The 8,272-nt window shown below is 39.3% G+C and overlaps 1 protein-coding gene across 1 annotated transcript in view; it reads right to left on the reverse strand.

The window, feature by feature from the left end:
* CNTFR (ciliary neurotrophic factor receptor) overlaps window positions 1-7,560 on the reverse strand; it is a 283,316-nt gene extending 275,756 nt beyond the window's left edge. The window contains exon 1 of the mRNA XM_072413594.1: window positions 7,437-7,560. The gene's annotated coding sequence lies outside the window, so the exon portion shown is untranslated. The remainder of the gene's footprint in view (window positions 1-7,436) is intronic.
* Window positions 7,561-8,272: the final 712 nt, after the last annotated feature.

Genomic DNA, 8,272 nt, shown 5'->3' on the forward strand with positions numbered 1-8,272 from the left:
TGGTGGGTCTAGCAGGACATCAGCATTAAGAATTCAGGGAACACACCCACACATCTGCTGCATGAATTTATAAGACACAGTGCGTGCCGGAGCCCCACGCGTGATTGATAGGGCTCTGCGCTGGGGTAATGCAAGCTGCAAATGGTAAATTGGGGGACGGGGATTAAACTCTTACACAGTAACTCTTTTATTACTCCATACTATAATATATCAATTGCTTTATGGGTGTGAGTGCATATATATATTTATACAGTTGTGAAAAAATAATTGCCCCCCCCCCCCTTTCAGCTGAGACCTTGGCTGTGAGTAATTTTATTTTCCACTTCTGAAAACTGACAGGGTTGTTTTTTCGGCGACAGCGCACAAGTGTTCAGCACATGAAGTTTCATGACCGACAAGTTTTTGCTGCGGGGCTTGTTTTGCCACTAATATGAATTTGTGTTGCAGCCGTGATTACAAACCAAAAATAAAACAGGACATTCTTAACATTGATGTCACTGGACCTAAAATCAGATCCAACTTTTTATTAAATTTTTTTTTGAAATGGCAAACCAATCAAAGACGGCTGTTTTGGAAAATAAGGTGAAAAGAATGCAGATGCAATAAATCCTCAGTCCATGGTGCATTGGCAGCCCATTCAAATAGATCAGGTTGCCTTACTGCAATGCACATTAAAGCAACTCCACCATTTTATTTCTCAGTACTTGCTGGAATACATAAATCTCTGATTAAGCTGCATTCGGGGAAATTGTTGACATTACAGGCGTAATGTTTAATGTCAAGTACATACATGCTCGGTAATGTGTCCCTGTTACACTTTCAGTGCTATTGTACTCCCCTGACAATGTCTTTCCTCTCCATAAGTACAGAACCATCTATGTGCAGCCTCAGTCCAAGTCTTGATCTGGTTCTATTTTTCAGACTACAGAAACCCAATGAGCCCTGATGAAGGAGAACACTCCTCGCGCCTGTTGGTTGTTTCTTGCCCCGTTGTTCGGTCACTGTACATGTAATTACTCCACTAGACCCAACTTCGCAAACCTATTCTTCTCTCCATTGGGTCCTCAGGATTCACCGTGGATCTACAGTTTCTTTTGTGTCTATTCATCTATAGATCCCAAACCTTGTTCCTGGTCAGAGTCTCAAAAAGTCCAAATAGAATCCACCATGGATGTGCCACAAGCCTCTGGCAGGAGCTTCTCCACCTGGTATAATCCCTTTACCGTCCATTGGTGGTGCACAACATCCAAATCTATAGTCCCAATTAATTGAAATATCTTCTATGTTATTAGATACCTTACAACCAAATCGGCCTGATCTATTAAAGCTCTCCAAGGGTAGAGAGGATATATTTTCATTGGTGAAGCTGGATGATCCAGCAAACATGGAATGGATTCAAGAATCCAGAATTCAAAACATTTCCAAGCAAATAGTAGACTTTGAAGAAATCCATTCCAGGTTTGCTGAAAAAGATTGATGAAAATGTATCCTCTCCAGCCTCTGAGAGCTTTAATAAATCAGGCCCAAAGATTGAGGGCTCATTGCATGCAATTCCATGACTACCCACCATTGGTTAGTGGTTGCCTTGATAATATGTCAGCGGGTGCGGATTTTGCAGTAGCTGAGCTGCTAAAAGTGCAGAATAAAGGTTGGCCAGGTGAGCTGTGAGCACAGAACAGGTCACCAATCACAAAGGGCTCATAAATTCATTATTATAAAAACTAAAAAAGGTTTTGAAAAGTTCATTTGTAAGTTTTCCAGTTTAAAAACAAATCCACCATTGCTGTAGTATGCATAGGGAATAGTTACAATTTATTAATAACTCTGCATTAACGCTGAATAAATCCAATTTTGTCTTCATTAAATAATCATCAGGAGTATATTTGCATGAAACTATCAAAGATTCTTAATATTTATCCTCGTTATCCAGCAGCACTCCGGCTACGAGAAGGGAGAGCCGGTACGAGGATAACGTCAGGGATTTACATAAAATGAAATGAGGGTCTAATGCATCATTGCATTGGCACTGCCAATACCCAAAACTTGGACGTAGGACAAGAGGGTAAGGGCAGTCACATGACCACTGGAAAAGTTTTGGCATTTTGAGGGCAATTTTTTGGAAGTTTGCACACAGAATGCAGATTTTATGAGTATGGAGAATTTTTACTTTGTATTTTTGTGTTCAGTTAGTTTTATACCCCTTAAAATCCTTATACCGGCATCCCACACTTGGCTTTCCTTCTCTCGTTGGGTGCCAATGAAAATACTAATTACTCCTGAACAGATCCCGGTGACAATGCTGGGAGGGTTTAAGAGATTATCGAAGTCTTTAAAAGATTTTAGATACATTTGTAAAAGGAATCAGTTTGAGATGAATCTTATCTGCTTCAATGTTTTCCAGAATATGTACAGTTGGGTTATGCAAAGGGACAGAGGTTGTCCTATATAAAATAGATTTTCTGCATTCTCTAATGACCTGAAATGGGCACAATGCCACCTGTCCGTGATCAAGGCTGCCTAGGTGTTAGAGTTGCATGAAGAAGCCATGACAGTTCCAGGTTTTATAATTGGCTGGAATCTATTACTTTTATTACTATATACTTTACTTTTTTGAAGCCATAAGCAGAAATTAAATATGGCTGCCTCAATGTACGTCATAACTACAGACTACACATTGAAACATATTGGTAAGCTTTGTGCTACTGAATACTTTCCCATGTCCTCATCTTTATAACGAAGGGGATAGTTAGGACTAGGGCTGCGAGTCCCACCAGATTTGGTGGTGGTTGCTGGTGGGAAAGTTGTACCTGAGGACCTGCAATGCAAGGATCTCCCTGCTTTTGCAGATCTGGGCTTCCTCTACTTTTAAAATCCCCCCACCAGCCATCAAATCCCTTCATCTACCAAGAATACTCCAGCCAGAAACACAATGCAAAACAAGATATATGAAGTCAGTAATGGTGGGAGGACAGTTTGGGGGACACCACAGCCAATACCGGGGTCCAGCCTTTACTATCCTTCTACCCGGCTTTATCTGAGGTACAGCTGCCACAGTACAGGTTCTCTTTATGTAAATAACTGCCCACCTGGTGTTGTAAATTCTAGAAACATTTACAGGATTAAAAAGAAAATTGTTTATGGACTGCAGGAAATTTATCTGCAAAATACTTTTTGGTGGATTATTCTCTCCTGTGCCAAAATGAGGAAGCAAACCGACCGGAACAGCTTTATACAGACGCCAAACTGCAAAGAATGCAAAATAGGCCCCTTTATGTCTTAGAGGGCAGAATGATGGGAATTAGCTGAGAGTTCTGTACCCCCTGGGGGTAAGAAGGAACCATATTTAGGGAGATGTGATTACTATGCTGCTATTGTGGTTTTAAGGGGCATTTTAAGTGGTAACTTTGGTTTATATTGTATCTGTTCATCGTGCCAGGGCTATCCCTGTTTAGGTATTTTGTGACAACATTCTATCCTTGTCTCACAATTGTTCTCCTGCGTTGTCCCCCTGTCACATGGGCTGTTGTTGGCAGTGGCCATTTCAGCACACATTACACAAACATAATTCACTATTATCACCATCAGATCACCGGCCCTGAGAAATGCCAAGCTGGAGTGCATACGGACAGTAAATAGCAGCATATCCAAGGGTTAAAAATACTTTATTTTAACATAAAAAGGAAATCTATATTATACACAGTACACAGAGCAAACGAAATGTCACTCGGTTAAGGTTTACATCTCCATTATGGTGCCAAATCTCCCCGGGGCCAGCAGTAAATGATCCAAACTCATGCCAACTTAAGTGGAAAATGAGAGTGACGGAACCCCGCAGCCAACCGCTGCACTACGCAGGTACAGCATGCGTCAGGTCTCTAAAATAGTTAATTTGCCGTAAGTTTTGCCAAGTCTGAGCATTTAGCTGACTTTCCCACTGCTCGATCTGAACGCCAGAAAAACACACACATGACAAACCGAATTCCTTTCCTGTCCCTGCAAAATACGGACACAATATCTGCAATCATGGCGACCCCGTCACCCCGAACCCAGATTATCTAAAGTGCTAACGGATATAATTATGAAAACAAAAAAACAAAACTCGCTGAGACCAACAAACTCCCAAATGTTCTCTGAACAGCGCACTTCATGCAAAAAGTTTCTAGAGAGCATTCCACATCTACGCCTTAGAATGCCCGTCCTTCCCTAGAAGTTTTTTGTATTTTTTGTATTTTTTAAAACAAAGATTTAACCGCTTCCTTGCGATACAATCTCAGTGTGAAGGATAGTTTACAACAACGAATAATACACAACATTTAAAAGACACAAAGACAAACAAAAAAAGTTACGGAAAACACAAAACAAAAGCTAAAGTTTTGTGTGTTGAAAAAAAAGAAACCAAATAAATAAATATATAGAAAAGGTAAATAGTAAAATAAAAATACAAAAGATATTTGTGTTGCTGGAAAGTTTTACCAAACACCTCTGGATAACAAGCAATAGTTAATGGAGCAGCAGCTGGTATCTCAGAGCCGTTCCATGGCTGTCTAAGCGATGCATGGTTTCTGTAAATATTAATTTACTTCCCTGAAGAGCATTCTTGGACAAACATAGACGTCTATTAGACAAAAAAAAAAATAAGAAACCTTTTGCTTTTCCAGTGACAATACAATCAACGTTAATAAAGTTGAGAAAATCCAGTATCAGCCTTTTAAAAAATAACAGACGCACTTTGCAAGGAAAACTCTGCCTGATACAAGAAACATTTCACATCCGCAAAACAAGAAATATCACAAGTAAATAAAAAGATTGAGCAACGCTGAAAACAACGCAAAGAACGCAATCACTAGATATAAAAGATAAGAAACTTTAATAAATACACGGCAAAACTTTTAGGGGCACTGGTGAAAAAACAAAGCAAAGCAGCTGAGATTTGTTTTTCCACAATGTAAGGAATCGGAGCCGGGCTAAAGGGACGATTATGGATTATGAGGGGCCGAGAGGGATATCCGAGACATCAAATGAGTAATAAAGGCAGAAGATGGGGCAACCAGAACATGCATGGCGCTGGCTATGAGGATAGGGGAGGTCTAGGAACAGATAAATCTATATTGGTTTACTAGAGGGGATGGAAGATACAAATATTGTGTGTTATATAGAGATATATGTACAAGGGGGTCAGAGGGATCGATTAATTAATTATAGAGACTTACACTGATCAATAGATATGATATATGGATAGATTAATCAATAGATAGATATGATATAGATATATTGGTAATGATAGATGGAGAGATATGATATACATAGAGATCAATATATAATAAGAACAAAGGTCAGCAGACAGAGAATTGATAAGGATATGGGATAGATACCTATAAATAAAATCATGGATCAATTGATTACTAGATTATAGATAGATGGACAAGTAAATAGATATCAATAGATTTATATCATAAGATTGATTTGATTCAATTAATAGAGATAGCAAGATGGATAATAGATAGTTAGCAATAGATTATTGATAGATGGAAGGATTAATCAATAGATTGATGGATTATTATTAGATAGATATCAATAGAATAAATGTAGATGGATCAATTGATTAACAGATTAATGAATTATTAATTGATAGGTATTATTGGATTATTGATAGATAGATAGATAGATAGATAGATAGATAGATAGATAGATATCAATTGATAATTTATTGATTGATTACTAGATTATAGATAGCTTGATGGAAAAATAAAAAGATATCAATGGATCCATTTATTTATTATCAATTGATTATAGATTCACATTATAGGATTGATACAATAGATATCAATAGATTGATCAACAGACAGAAAGATGGATTATAGACAGATAGTTATCCATAGATTGTTAATAGATGGTTCAATCAATAGAAGGATTATGAATACACAGATATCAATAGATCAATGATAGATGATCAATCAATAGATTGGTGGATTATTAATATATAGATATCAATAGATCAATGATAGATGATCAATCAATAAATAGATTGGTGGATTATTAATATATAGATATCAATGGATCAATGATAGGTGATCAATCAATGAATAGATTGGTGGATTATTAATATATAGATATCAATGGATCAATGATAGTTGATCAATCAATGAATAGATTGGTGGATTATTAATATATAGATATCAATGGATCAACAGAGAGCTGGATTATGGATACTTAGATATCAACTGAATAATGATAAATGGATCAATTGATTATTAGATTGATAGAGTATGTATAGATAGATATCAATGGATTTATGATTGATGGATCTATTGATCAACAGATTGATGAATTAAGAATTGATATCGATAAATGATAGATGGATCAGTCGATCAATAGATGATAGACAGACCATGCAGAGTTCTACAAACATCGCAGTAGCTGAACGCTCGTTTAGCTGGGTCAGCACCGACCGGTGACCCGAAGCTTGCTAACTTTTTGTTATTTTTTGAAATATTAAAGAAAAGGAAATAACCAAACGGAAGGAAACAATGTATCCAAATGTTTATGTGACTTTTATGATCCATGTGGCAGAGCTCTCACATAGGGTTAAGCAGCCAAAAACATTTTATTTTTTTAATGCCCCCCCAAAATAAATAAATATAATGCACATTTTTAACCCTTTCATGAGCTTCACCGGCCCTAAATAGAAGAAGGATTCGGAAAGCCTCAGCGCTAAATGTTTTCCTGTGACCCGGGGAGAAAACACACATCCACGCTTTGAAGTGCACCGCTCGCAGCAGACCCCCATTAAAGAGAAAGCTGACAATTAAGCCAGCTGTGCATCTGGGAGCGCCGAGATCACACAGCAACCGTGGCGGGGAACAACACGACACCCCCCCGGGGGGGAAGGGAAGAGAAGGGGGGGACGCAGCAGGCGACATCCAAACTGACACCCCTAATTTACCGTTTCAGCGACACGACTTGCTCAAAAATTTACGTAAGCCACCAACTCTATAGTACGAGACGTAGAAATAGGAAAAAACTTGGAAATCTTCAATGAACCAAATTAATCCTGGAAAAAAATTAAAAAGATAAAATTTCCAAAAATCCATGGAAGACGCCAAGAAGACGCCGGAGGTTGAAGAAAGTCCGGCGAGCACCAACAATTCTGCGCCCAGGTACCAGCAGCAATTTTGGGCGGCTGATGGAGCTGCACAATGACACCCAATGTCCCTTCTGTTCCTGAAGCTGCCACTCCCTTTCAAGTTTAATTGCTCATTAAAACTGCATCGGTCTCCCCCATCACAGCCACCGCTGGACCACAGGATGCCCAGGCTATGTGGCCCCTGGGCTCCCTCCCCACCAGCAGCATCACTGGTGTCCTTGATGATTTGCAATAAACATGTAAGAGCATTTGCTGAGATGTAAAAGCAGCAATCCAGTTATATTGTACTTACAGTGCTCAGCTGCAGCAGTGGAGGGGTGCTGGGGGTGCTGTGTTGTCCTCCCTGATCCCCTTCTCTCTTAGAATAAATCCACCATGCAGCACTTCCCAATGGGCATCTGAAAGCCTTCTCTGCACCGGCTACACTGCATTTAGGGCTCTTTTAAACTCACACACATAACCCATGTGACTGAGGAAGCCACTGGCAGCAGAGGCTGTGCAAGATGCATCTAGGAGCCCAAGAGCTGCTCGGGGCGCCTCCTAGCGGACAAAGGTGGCATTGCAGGGAGGGGGATTCACTATTTCAGTGCCAAAGTGACCTGTTGGATTGACAGCAATTATATGGCAGCACAGACACAGAGGGGGGCAATGGCAGCTGCTGGGTGTCTGTCATACATATACAGGGGGGGTATTATTCTGCAGGAAACACATCTGGATTGGGTGGCATACATTGTATCAGGGTGTGTATATCATATACATGGGATGGATACATTATTGGTGAATATAAAATATACAGAGAGAGATTATCTATTACTGGAAATCTCCAACATAGTCTGCTGCAAAGTACAATACAATCATTACATTATAATCAGGAAATAAAGGATTATACAGAAGGTAGGATATCCCAATAGATTGTAAGCTCCTCTACCTTCTGTATCCCCCTTATATCCTAATAGATTGTAAGCTCTTCTGCCTTCTGTATCCTCCATTATATCCTAATAGATTGTAAGCTCTTCTACCTTCTGTATCCCCCTTATACCCGATAGTAAAGGTTGCTGACCCCTGTCCTAATAGATTGTAAACTCTTCTACCTTCTATATCCCCCATTAAATCCTAATAGATTGTCAG

The sequence above is a fragment of the Pyxicephalus adspersus genome, chromosome 6, assembly GCF_032062135.1.
Source record: "Pyxicephalus adspersus chromosome 6, UCB_Pads_2.0, whole genome shotgun sequence".
In the NCBI taxonomy this organism is placed as follows: domain Eukaryota; kingdom Metazoa; phylum Chordata; class Amphibia; order Anura; family Pyxicephalidae; genus Pyxicephalus; species Pyxicephalus adspersus.